General features: G+C 24.0%; 1 protein-coding gene and 1 long non-coding RNA gene across 7 annotated transcripts in view; one reads left to right on the plus strand and one right to left on the minus strand.

Moving 5' to 3' along the window:
• The window catches only part of LOC126905247 (uncharacterized), a 78,346-nt gene extending 66,755 nt beyond the window's left edge, over positions 1–11,591 (minus strand). The window contains exons 1-6 of one of the 6 annotated variants that reach the window (XR_007703905.1): positions 11,410–11,591; positions 11,133–11,329; positions 10,619–11,064; positions 9,502–9,654; positions 9,358–9,438; positions 8,991–9,241 (exon numbers count right to left, since the gene is read on the minus strand). The gene's annotated coding sequence lies outside the window, so the exon portion shown is untranslated. Of the gene's footprint in view, positions 1–8,990; positions 9,439–9,501; positions 9,655–10,618; positions 11,065–11,132; positions 11,330–11,409 lie in introns of those variants that run through there. The other 5 variants (XR_007703907.1, XR_007703909.1, XR_007703906.1 and 2 more) reach the window with 5 other exon arrangements.
• Positions 11,592–12,081: 490 nt separating this feature from the next.
• LOC126905091 (uncharacterized) lies at positions 12,082–13,764 on the plus strand. The gene is made up of 3 exons (XR_007703867.1): positions 12,082–12,720; positions 13,177–13,321; positions 13,403–13,764. It is a non-coding gene; the product is annotated as an uncharacterized LOC126905091 (long non-coding RNA).
• The last annotated feature ends 685 nt before the right edge of the window (positions 13,765–14,449 follow it).

The raw sequence follows: 14,449 nt of genomic DNA on the forward strand, positions 1-14,449 counted from the left end.
GATTTTGGGTGTGTCGAAACTGCGAGTAAAAACAGAACTATTTATGGACCCAAGGATTGGTATAACATAATGAAAGATGCTCGAAGAACAAACAAGTTTGTGATTCATGAAATGCAAATTTCTGACTTTGTAGCAGTAACAGGACTTCAAGATTATGTAACAAAAAGAAAGAAAAACGTTGCTGGGATTGAAGTAAACTGGTTGAAAATGCGTCACATAAAGTATGACAAACGTCACAGAATGTCTATTTTTTACAAAGAAATATTAAACGATCTTGTGGGATTCCAAGAACTTAACTTGAAAAAGAACCGTACTGGGAGCATGGCTGGTCGCCCATCATTGGATTTAATTAAGCATCAGCTGAAAATATCTTACCCCTTTGGAAGACCCGTTACAGCATCGAAAAAGAAAGACATGGAAGACTTACTGCAGTTCATACCTACTATACACCATCCATTTTTTATGGGATTAAGAACCACTGAGACCCCCGAAGAAGTTGTCCCACAGAATTAAAGTTTTATTATAAATTATATAATTTTTTACATAAAAAATCAGATTTTTATAAATATTAAATATATTCAATAGTAATTAAATATTTATTCAATTTTATATTATTTATACATGATTTCCCTTATCTTTTCAGTTTGGTATAAGAAATGTTGCATAAAGATGAATGTATTAAGATATTTTTAAATTGTTATCATTATAAAAAAATCTAATTTTTTTTATTCTAAATGAAACTTCATGCACTTAGGATGGTTTTAGACCATAATTCAACAGCACAAACCCAAAATCTGAATTTATATTGAGGTAAGAATTTTAAATTTGCTCTCCTGAAAAATTGATTTTTATGACTTACACCACTTGGCGGCCGACCGGCCCATATATAATACACGGAAAATTCAACTACAAATAGCTATTTGATTTTTTATGTGTTTTCTGTATAGCCAGTTGGTGTATTTAAAAAATAACCACAATATATCTTACTATCATACTTTAAAAATATATGTTAACAAAGTCGTAATTGATACTTTATCTAACTACACTTATTATCTATACTAAATAAGAGTTTTAATTCGTCATAAAACTAGGTTCAACGCGAATAGAGAACTTTTTATACACATTCTTATTCAAAGATTTATAATAGTGATTTTGATTGCTTTTAAATTAATATCTAAACGGGTTTCTCATTTTTTTGGAATTTATAAGCGCAACTACAATTAATACTTTACAAGGTGTTATTATTATTTTTTCACACTAAAAATATTTTTATATAAGAACACAGATATATCCTACATTTTTTGTAAATTACCATAGCCTCTATATGCGCCTATCCAAGTAAAAGTACTGGATTTTTGAAATTAATTTCACTTCACTTTAGACTCTTTTCATAACTTATTTGGATTTTCATTCACAAAAATATTGAATACATAAATTATAATATACGAGAAATTTAGTGTTTAGATAAAAAAAAAGTGTGTAGTAATGTAATTTTTATAAAAATTATTTGACTATGTGAATTAAAAAAAAAAAATTCTGTTCTTATATTAAAGATACCTCTAAAATTATCACAATTCATTAGACTTATAAAATAATACTAAAATAACTGTGAATATATCAATTTAATTAAGATACATTGAATAAATGACTTTTCCATAGCAAATGTTAAAACTCATACATGCGACATATCTTTCTGAAAATGTTAGCATAATACAGTCAGTTTTTTTTACATTTGCAAATTTATAGCGTGTACTAGTGACATAACTATCTCGATATATCAAACTATGTACTGCCCGCTATTTTCATATTATAAGATTATAGTCATCATTTGTTTTGAAAGTGTAACATAAATTAAAACAAACTTTCATATATCAATATGACTTTTTTTAGGCTGTTCTCAAATCAAATTCATATATAGGTTATGATAAAAAAGAGGTATCATTAATGAAAGAACCAACTTTTTTCTTTAAAATTCATATGGTCAAATAAAATTTTCAATCAATTAATGCACATCATTTTTATTTATCTAAGATATCAAATATCGTATACAGTGTGATTGACTAACTATGCCTCACGAATTATCTCTGAAAATATTAGAGTTATAAACAATTTTTTTTTTTTAATCATTATGGATCTTTGATGAGCTGTTTCACGAGAAAATTTAAATTTTTACCACCATCCCTTTTGCTTAAAAATAGTGTCAACTTCATATTTTCAAATGGCTACACTATTTTTTTTTTATACCATTAGATTTAGTTTAATAAAAAAAAAATGTTTTGTAAAAAAAATATTTTATTTTATTAAATATTAAGCGCTCTATGGCTCTCTAAAGTTTAGGGTTTATTAAGAAAAATCATTACAGACGAGAACGTTATGGATCGTAAATCGATAAGCGCTACCACTTCTTATCGGCACACTAAATAATAACGATACTATATTTACCCGACTACTGTTTTATTTGTTAAATTCCCTAAACTTTAAATAGTAATATCTCGCTTAGAATTTATTAAAATTGATTTTTTTATTATTAACAAGACTAATAAAAAAAAAAACTGGGTTGCTATTTGAAAAACTAAAGTTGATATTGATTTAAGGGTTGAGGGATGAAGATTGAATCTTCATTTTTCTTGTCAAGTAGCTCAACAAAGATTTATAACAAATAAAATAATTACATATACGATAATACTAATATTTTTAAAGAAAATTCGTGAGGCATAGTTAGTCAATCACCCTGTATATTTATATGTGTATTAGATATTTTTTATGGGCGATAAAAAGTATAATGTAGTCTAAACTGAAGTAAAGTATATTCCAAAAAAAAATAAATATGTTTAGTTATATAAGCAACTATAAGCTAATGATATTGACCTCACAGAAAATGTAGAATACAATGTGTTCTTAAATAAAAATATTTTTTAGGGTCAGAAAATAAAAATAATACTCACAGAAATTTTATTCTACACGTGTCTATAGAAAAGTTCCGGCCAAATTGAAAATCTGTTTAGATTTAAATTTAACGGTGATTAAAACCACTATTGTAAGTCATTCCAATGCAAATTTCAATACCGTTTATAATTTAACGTATATTCCATGAAATATTAATTACTTGCAAATATGATTTATAATTTATAATATAAAGAAGAAGAATATATTATAAAAATTATTGTAATTTGATAGCAAAGACAATATTGTAAATATTGGTTTCTATCATCAAATGTATATCGCTTTTTCTTTCTTTTTTAGTAACATTTTTATCATTGCATAAATATAAAATTAAAAGAAAATGGTTTATACATTTATATTAACTCAACAATTTAATGTTTTATATTTAATAAACGAATAAAGTCATGTTAAAAATTTAAATGCCATTTAATATTAAAACAATACTTCATTTAAATTAATTCAAAATATTTGTTCTCATTTGAAAAAACAATGTTTACACCCATACAAGGCATAAGGGATGGACTTAAAAATTATTACATAGCTAATTGTTCAAAAGTTATGTGTGTAGCCGGTCAAGTTCCACATAGCTCGAAATCGCATTACCCCTCTCCATGTAATGACGACAATCGTGCCGGCATTACCGGCAGCTTGCTGTCACTACGCTTGTGTACGCGGTTGAAGTTATACCGAACCGTTTGGGTCTGATGACTCGTGGCCAGTGAGCTGGCATAGTTTTCTTGTTGGGTTTGTGTCGGCCTGTATAGGCGAAGCCCAACGTACGGTTACTAAAGGCTCAATCCATATTTGGAGTTGGTGTCCTTAGCGTCCACACACCGGTGGTGTTTTCTTTTCTGTGGTTCGTCGAGTTAGTGCGTCTTGTCACTATAAAATTAATCGTGGCACTCAGGATTGTTGGCGTCGGCCAAGAAGTATTGTTGTGGAAATCTCAAGCATTGCGATATCACGCAGCCGAAGAAGTGTCAAGTGGCTGGGTGATGTTACTCCTTTTTTTCTTATTACTTAATGTTCGTATTATATGTAATTATTGGATTTGTATATGATTAAAAGAATCGTGTCATTAGCAAAAACAAAAAAATAGAATAGATTGTTTTTTTGTAGCCTATTATTCGACTGTATAAGTAAAACCCCGATCCGTCATTTATATTAAGATATAAACTTAAAGTTTAAATATAAAGTCTTGAAATATTACTCTGGGAATTATAAATTTCATTTCAATATATTTTTACACTAATAATTCTAGAGTATAAATATAGAATAATAATAATACATCTTGGTTAATTATATCAGCCAAATTTAATAATTAGACATCATTCTAACCTTAATTTCTATCTAATATTTCTTACAACTTTTCTGAATTTCAATTTAATTAAATTAAGTATTATTGAAAGGTTTATTATAGTAAAAAAACCATATGATAAATTTATTATTATTAAAAGTTTATAGAAAAACATTATAACTATAGATAATTAAAGAAATAAATGTATATAATGAAAGCTAAAAGTTGACTCTCAATATTTTTTCCAAAAGAAATAGAATGGCTAACATTAAATCTGAGAGATAATTTATCAATTTTATAAAATATATTTGGAAAAAAAAAGTTAGCCATTACAGTAAATACTATGCATATTATAAAAAAAAATCTTGATTTCATATTAAATACTAATCACATTATGTAAATGTCACAAAAATTATCACCCTGTTCCTAGAACTTAGTAATGTCCAAACTTCTTTATAACTTCAAATATTATTAAAATGAAAAAATTAATTAAACCTCATTGAATATATATATAATAAATAATATTAGTTTCAAATATAAATTTTTTTTTCCCAATCAGTTTTTCAATATAAGATTTATATGTTTGTAATCTATCAATTAAAAGATAAAAAATATATATTTTTTATAGCCATAATTAATTAGCATCGAAACTAATCAATAACATTTTACAAATTTTGCATGAGACAATTAAACCATTACAGAGTATTTAAAATATTATTCCGTAATCTGTGATTATAAAGTTTATTTATATGAAACACAATTTATTTATATGTAGTTTTATGTACAAAAATTCTATACATTAAATATACAGATTCTTTGTACAAAAAAATATATAAAAAATAACGAATAACCACTTATCAGCTTTAAAATAAAAGTCATAAATATAAATATATTTAACTTTAAACCAATTACACAATTTTGTTTTCTAAAATTACAAAAGTTAAATACATGTAATTTTAATATTGAATATTCACTAACCTGTACTCTTTAAATGGGTCAGATACGTCTTGGGTTTAATTCCAAGAAACAAAATTATTCTTGTGATTTTCTCATCAGTGGTGTCTGTGTTCTATGATGCAAACTGGCCATAAAACCCTTCCGATTATTCATTGGCCTAGCCAAGAATCATCTTTGATGCTTTAACATGTGAAAGGGTGCTTGGTATTAAAGTTAAAACATTACATGTTACGTATTTATTATGTATTAGAAAAAAAAATTAACAAAAATACTCAATTTTAAAAATGAAGAAAATATTTATAATAATATAAACTATTGAATTTTGTAGAACATATGTTTTTAGTACCATAGAAACGATTCCTAGTAATTCATTTATTCATATCTATTCATTATTGTTGGGATAAAAAATAAAGTAAAATGCACAACACTATTTTTATTTCAAACAAGTTGAAAATAATTAGAAAAGAAAAACCATTAAATATTGTTGAAAATATATTTTGGGTACCATCCTATTGTGCAAAAATCGATTTATATAATATTCAATAAACATTTTTAAATCCATCGTACCTAATGGACATAACATGCATCCATAGGGGATAGTTATTATTTAAGTTTTACAATTAATTTACTAGAAACAGTGAAACTTTTTGCATAACATATACTTTGATCCCAAACAATCAGATCAAATCACAAACCTATATTGTCATACAATATTTTCAACAAAAAAATTATTTCACAAAAAAATCTCATAGGAGTGTACCACAAAAAAATTGTGCTTCGAGTGTCAAGTTTGGAAAAACTATAGAAAACCAGTTGGATATAATTACCACATCAATAGATTTCCGTTTGGCGCACTGATGTGAAAAATTATTCTATAAATAAACCTATAACCTTTCTCGCATTGAAAATAGCTGACAATGAACAATATGATGTAGAATATGATATGAGAAAATGGTATAATGCAATATTTAGACCAAACATACCATCCGATATATAATGGCCACATAGGGTGGGAAAACGGTCTTAATAGAAAAGTATAACTAAAAAGGTTGATACTCGCAAATAATTTCGATTCCCTAAAAATAATTATTGGCATCATTTAATTTTTTTAATACTCATTAAAGAAGTTAACTTCAATTTTTCGGATTTAAGTGCTTTAAATATATATAATCTGTTTTCAGACAAAAAGGGAACTTCCTCTAAAGATCCTTGGGCCTACACTTATCAAACTTGCTTAGAAATAATTAATAGTCAAAATGATTGAGTATATAATAAAGAACAGATTATAAAAATGTAATTGGTGAATATTACCTCATCACTGTTGATAGTTCTTTAACTTACGAATTTATATCTTTTGGTCTATGCACAACTTTCACAGAGTGCATTAATCAATAAAAAAAAACTTTTTTATCCTAAACAATTTGAATACATTTCATATTGGTATACTTTGGTTCTCGGAGAGACAAAAGATAATTTTTACAAAATATAAATACAATTTAACTTATCATACTTTTATTTTTTCCTTTATATATAAATATAGAAATTAAATTAATTTTTATATATAGTCTATTCATCCGTTAATAGTATTCAGTTCAATTCAGAAACAAACTGATTAATTTTTTTCTCGAGCATTTATATTTACTACTTTTCCTCATACGATATTATGTCTATAGCTCTGAGACAATAATTCTCATTTATAATTTTTAAGTATATTTTTTGATTTTCGTTACTAATCAATAATTAAATATTCTTAAACTTTTTTCCTACTAATTTTCTATTTTTACACTTTTTGAATTTTTCAAAATTTTTTATACAAACACACATGTATATTTACGATGCAGAGCCTCAAACAAAAAGCAAAAATTATTTTTTCTTACCTAATGTAAAATGCAAAACTTCTTTAGTTCAAGTAATCCATGTTAGAAAATAATAACAATTCTCACACACCGGACTATTTACTCGTGAAGCACTGTCAATCAACTGATATCACATTACAACTTCATCAAGTATTAATTTTAGGTTCAAAAAAAAAAAAAAGAGAGAGTGACACAAACAACATCATTAATAAATATTGGTACCATTACTATATCATTTCTTAGTTAAATAGTTATAATTAATGAACAAAGTGTGCATTATTATTTACAATTAATCCTAATTATAGTTAATATGTATTTAATAAAAAAAAACATTTATAGGTTATTCTTATACTCTGTTTAAAGTTATTATAAAAAAAAAAAAATTATTTCATTAATAACTTATGTATTAATCGATGTGTATTTTTAATTTATTATTGTATAAACTAAGGGTAACATCTCTGAATGGAATTTATTTTAAATTTCCGTTATTTGAGGCTACTTAATAATTTTTCAGAAATGATTCCAGAAAATTGAAATTTATTTAATATTTTGTAAAATTTTTTATAGAAAAATATTATATCTCCAAAAAAAAGTCTCTTTTTACTAAGAGTTTAACTATTGGATAAAATATCTTTTTTTTTCTAAAATTAATATTGAAAGTAATTAGGCAAGACTTAGGTTTGAACAAAACATATTCCGACTCATATAGCCAAATGGAGAAATATCTTCAAGAAAAAGTACCTTTTGATACGTTTGAAGAATTATTGTCTCGAGGACACAGTAAAAATCTTTTTATATATTTTAATTTATAGATATATATTATATCATATTATAAATATTATATTTAAATCTCAAAATAAAATTATAACGTAGATAAAACTAATTCGTATTTTTCGGAGAATATTCAGAAAAATAATTAAATATTTTTTTTGAAACTCGTATTAATGAATATAGGAAGAATATAATACATAATACTAGCTTTTAAGTCGAATGAAAATATTAAAATATTATGTTAAATTTATAAATAAATAAATAAATTCGTTTATACATTGCTGAAATTTAGAAAAAATTGAAAAGATATAATTTTAATGTATGCAATCAGTGAAATCACTACTTTGCAATTAAACACTAAGCTTCGATATTTAGTCGTTCAGAATGTTATGAAAAAGTCTAAATCTATTCCTCATGATATATGATGAACCGTTTCCTTTTATGGATATGTCTTCCACAGTATTTAAAAGAACGACATTTCGAAGGCTCAGTAAGTAAAACATTCTATTTATTAGTAGTTAAACATGTTTTACCATATATTAATTTGACTGGATCGGCCATAATAAATATTTTCATAAAATAATATACTTCTATACTAAAAATTCAAAATTTCAGAAGAACTTATTGACAACTTCTTTTATAATAAAGGTATAATCTTCTAAACTATTTTTACAAATAAGGATGGACTGAGAGATATTCAACCTACTTTATTGTAATAAAATAATAATTATCTTCTACTACATAAATAATAGTACTTCAAAAGGTTTTTAGCTATGTCCTTTAAGACATTNCTTCAAAAGGTTTTTAGCTATGTCCTTTAAGACATTGGAAGATTATCATGAAAACCGTATACTTTGGAAATTTTAAAATATTTAAAAAGTTATCTATGAATTTTAGTGAAACATCTTCATTAACAAAACAACAAGCTTGTTGATTTTTATTAGTATTTGATTGGTTGTACAATTCACAATCAGAACTATTTGATAAAGAGACATCTAAAAATAATATTAAACAATTAAATAAGTTTTAATATTTATTTCTACTTAATTTAATGAAAAACAATGTTCCATAAAATTTAGATTATTCTAGTTAGTATGTAGTAGAATTATATAGGATAATTAAAGGTATTTAAAATAATGTTAAAAAAACTGTTTATAATACAATGAAAAAAAAAATTATATTATTTTTAATGTAATAAATACTAACAATTTATATTATTCTTAATCATTGTTATTAGTGTTTTACATCCACTCTTATAAGCTATGGTTTTATAAGAGAACACAAGGAAATCTACATAGCCCAGCCACAACAAAATTGCACACTGTTACTTATACACAAAGACACAATTTGTTACTGACAGGATTAAGTAATCCACCGTATATTATTATCATCATTACTTATTAAGACTGTAATATGCCTACAAGATAAAATTTCTTCTCAATTGAATTTTACTATTGTTCTAAGTAATTAATTTATTCCATTGAACTAATTTTAAATAAAATAATACATTTTGGTTACCATTCTAAATCTTACCACTTAAGAAAATAGCAGGTTGTTGTCCAATTTTAAGTCCATTAGATTCATTCTAAATGTTTTCAACCAAATCTTTTATTTCTAGTTAAAAATAAAAAAAAATTATTCATGTGAATCAAATATTAAGAATTTTGATTTTCATACAATTACTCAGAGCTTTTTAATACACCATAATACTATTATTAATCGAGGAGATTACAATGATCAGATTTTATTTTTTATTTAATTGTTTAAAATCATGTGCATAGCTATCATGATCTCTTTTTGATGGGTTAGGAAATATGGACATTTTAAATTCTACAAAATAAATTTTACATAATATAATTTGTATATTTAGTGCTATAGTACAAAATAATGTTAGAACTAACTTAAAACATAGAGTACTAAATACTAAATTTATTAAAACATTAAGATAATTTAGATATATTGTCCTAACACAGAACAGAACAGTAAGATGTAATGTGTACAAAGATGAAGATGAGGATGTGGTGCCTGCTGTCTAGGTAATCACGTGCGTGTTATTGTAGAGCAGTCACCGTGCTCAGCTGACACTCTGGGTGTCGAAAAGCTGTTGTTATTACAATATATTAAGCCATACATTTTATGAATTTAGAAATATAGTGAAACAAATATATGAGAAGGTTGACAACAGCAAAGTAACATAGCAAATTATTAAGTGAATTATTTAAATATCTTTTTTCCTAGCAACGTTTCAATTATATACTTATTATCACTGTAGCAATCACTATAGTTGTAATTCTATTTTAAAAGCAATATTAAAAGGAGCTTACATATATGTAAAGATAAATTTTTATAAAAATGTTATAAGAGATATATAGACCAAATTATTAAATGTGGAAGATTTTTGAGGAGATAGGAACGATTATTGAAATAGAAAAGTATTATGAGATAGTAAAGAACAAAAAAGAGGGAAAAGAGGTTGCAAGGGTTAACATAGAAGATTCTAATGAGCCAAGTAATCCTGAAATTGGTATTGATGTGGATAAACCAGAATCTGTTGTACCATTGAGTGTAAATATGAAACTAATAAGAATTATTAACAAACCTGTTAAATTTAAGTACTTTGGGTGATTTTGTTATTATGTATTTTTAATATGTTATTTATTTTGTCTTACTTATCTTAATTAATTTAAGTTTACTAATTTTTATGAAGATTATTATGAAAATATTTTGAGTTTCCAGAATTTAAAATTAATTTTTATGTTAAATGCAATTAGTATATTTTAAATTATTTTCTTACTTAGGGTAGAAAAGTGTGATATACATTATCTCAAGTGTATTATAATATCATTCGCACTTAACGTTAACATAAAGGGTTATGTTTATTTTGCTATGTACTTAAAACAGTGATTCTGACAGTTCAATGAATAACATTTGACAGATTAATAAATAAATTTAATAAGCAGTCAAATTTTATTTATTTACTTTTACACTGCTCGAATATTACATACTAGATACCATGAGCATGAGATTATAATGGACTTTAATATCAATACTCACTAAAACTTTAATAAATTTTAAGTTACTTTAATTAATAGACAATAGTTCATTTAATGATAGAGTAGATATATCTAGAATTATTTTGACTCTAATATGACGAGTTTCTTTTTGAGTTTGATTGTCATGAGTGATAACATAAGATAGGTTTTACTGTGTTAACTTTTTCTATTCCTCTAATATAAGAATCTAAAGAGAATTATAAAAATATTTCAAATAGTAATAATTTTCTTAACATCAATGTACTTTTTACTAACAAGTTGATCCAATTAATTTGATAATAACCATTAATTTGCATAAAGACCATGATACTATCATTTTTTACCGCTTGATTAAACTCTATAACATTCTTGATGTGACTGGGATACTGCATTGAAGTTTGTTTCTCACAAGGACTCCATATTTACATGGAATCATTGGCACTCCAACTTTGAAATCAGCAATAATGTATTTACTATAAATTCAATAAAAAATATATTAAGCAAATATTAAAAACATATGTAAAGTTTTTAATAAGACTGCAATTATTTTTACCATATTAAAATTGGTTGAATAAAAATACCATTGAGTTAAACAATGATTTTTAGTAAAGAAATATCTCGAAATGTATAACTGGCTAACGGTTGTTTGCTATTTTTGGGAAGTATCCAAAAATCATATATCATTAACTTAATGGCGATTATACAAAATCAAAATATTTAATAAAGATAGATTACATTTTGGGTGATAAGAATGAGATTTATCATCTTATCACAGTAACGTAAATATTGAGTATTTCTATTATTGACATCACCGTTTTATGTTATATCAAAATAAGAGAAAACTGTTTATTACTGGACATAATCGTTATTTTTGTAATTTAATATCATATAATATATATTTATTAATTTTATTATTCATTGACACTCGTGAGTAATTAAACAACTTTACTTAAAGACTATTTAAAAAATTATTATCATGTAAGTTCTCATACGTTCTCAATGTAAAATTTTGTGTATGTTAACTATNAAAATTATTATCATGTAAGTTCTCATACGTTCTCCATGTAAAATTTTGTGTATGTTAACTATTAATTTAATTGTGAATATATTTAGTTTTTATTAACCTAAAATGCTTTTATCATTGATGAAATAATCATATACCCAACAATTATTAAAAGAACAATTTAATAGAAGACTTGGAGAGGTTAAAGTAATACTTTTTTCATTATAGTAATTACCACATAAATAATTAATCTTATTGAAATTGAGTAGTCTTAACTTCTGCATAATTTAATATGTAAAGTATGCATCTTTGAAGAATACAAATTTTTTTGAGAAGTCTATTATTAAAATTTTAAAAATAAATTAAAATACAGATATTTATTTATTTTTTAAGTTTCAGGAAGATACAAATCATATATTTAATCTTGGTTAACGGGAAATAGATAATGTTAATTTACCAGGCACTTCAAAAAATTAGAAAATTTAGATTTTCAACTAGCATGTATTATGTATTAATACCTTAGTGGCTTAATTACAGGAATAGTTAAGGGAGTTTAATTTATTTCAAATGTTTTAGAAATATTATAATACTGTATAATTACTAAGTACATTAACATAACTCTTACATGAATTCTATTGTATATTAATCAAAGTACCATTAAAATAATTGAAAAAATAATTTTTAAATGGTAGTGTAGTGTATAAAAACAACTCTAATATTGTATAAAACTCACAGTGCCTAATATTTGATTTGCATGGATAATTTTGTATTTTTAACTAGTAATAAAAAATTTGGTTGAAAACACCTAGAATGAATCTAATGGATTTGGAATTGGACAACAACCAGCTTTTTTCAAAAGTGGTAAGACTTATGTGGTAACCAAAATAAATTAATTTTAATTGAATATCTTTAGGATTTATCCATGTTTGTAGTTGAGTTCTAACCTTTCGGACTCATCTATCAATGAATCTCATCAATCTATGAAAGTTTTAACACATTCATAAAATTAATTTTATTTAAAATTAGTTCAATGGAATAAATTAATCACTTAGAGCAATATTATAAAACATTAGAGAAGAAATTTTATATTACTTGTAGGCATATTACTGTCTTAATTAGTAATTTAATTAATAAAAAAATAAGGACTCTGAATAAAAAAAAAAATTTAATTAAATCGCTAATATTAATAATAAGTAAATCTGATAATTTAATGATTTTTTTTTATTTATATTTTGCCAAGTCAAAATTATTTTTTTATTGTTTATATTTTTATATTATTTATTATTTATATTTTTTTGTAACAATTAATGTTCTTAGATAGACAAAAACACTACCCTTAGGGTATCATTTTAATTCTCTTGGGGTAATCAAACAATTTTAGGGGATGGCGCTAGAATTTTAAAAGTTCATAATTAACGGCCACTCTAACTGACACTAAATAGTATCTCCCAGATCTACTAAGGTAATGCTGTCATTTTTAGTAGCTAATAAATAAATATCACAAATATTTTACTGTTTAAGATATTTTATTTATTTTTTGCAGATTATTAATTAAAAGTAACAAAAATTTCATAAGTAGGCAGCTAGGAGACACCAATTCAATGCTTATAAAAGAGTACTGAACAGAACAGTAAATGACTGACTGAAGAGACTTCCATTCTACTAGAGGAATACTGTCAATTTTAGTAGCTAATAAATATTAAAAATATTTAACAATTCTATTTATAAAAATTTATTATTTTATATATATTTAATTGTAATGATTGATAATAAAAAATAAATTCTGTTCTTTCATATTTACTAATGACCAATGTATTGTAAAACAAATTATAAATTATATTTAATATGTTAAAATTTTCAGAATACCTAGACATATTTTATTATTATTAAATTATTACTTTGTATAGTATTCCAAAAAAAAAAAGACGCACCTACATTTTATTATAATACATGTTATACTAATGGGAGTAAACCTATAATTTAATAAATTTTCAATTTCAAATACTAGATTTTTTTTATTTATTACAAATGGTATAAAATATAAATTCTGTACACTCATATTTAATAAGCTTATTATATTTTGTAAAATAAAATACAAATCATATTTAGAGTGCATATAAGTCATAATACCCAAATATTTTCTATTATTATTAAATGAGATTACACTTTTATAATTTATTAAATGATTACTTGATAATAAAACAAAATAAAAGACAGCCTTGCTATTGAAAGTAAACTAAAAATGTAAAGAATTCAAATTTTATATCTTATATTCTAAATTTTTTTAAATAACATAGATTATTTTATTTGCTAATAAATATTTCAGACTTAATTCTGTTCTTAAAATATAATTAAGTTAAATTAAAAAAATTATTATTGAATAATTGCAGCTTATTATTTAAAAGCAAAAATTTTAATTAAACCTACTTCCAAAAAAAATTTAAAAACTTTGAATAGAAAATAATATAAAAAGAAATTTTAGCGATTTGAGTATATTTACATTTGTGCAATCAACAATTTAAATAATAATAAAACAGAATAATTTAAAGTAGTTTTAAATACAGATAAAAAATGTAACATAAAACAAAAT

The sequence above is a fragment of the Daktulosphaira vitifoliae genome, unplaced genomic scaffold (assembly GCF_025091365.1).
Source record: "Daktulosphaira vitifoliae isolate Bord-2020 unplaced genomic scaffold, ASM2509136v1 Scaffold_4, whole genome shotgun sequence".
NCBI lineage: Eukaryota > Metazoa > Arthropoda > Insecta > Hemiptera > Phylloxeridae > Daktulosphaira > Daktulosphaira vitifoliae.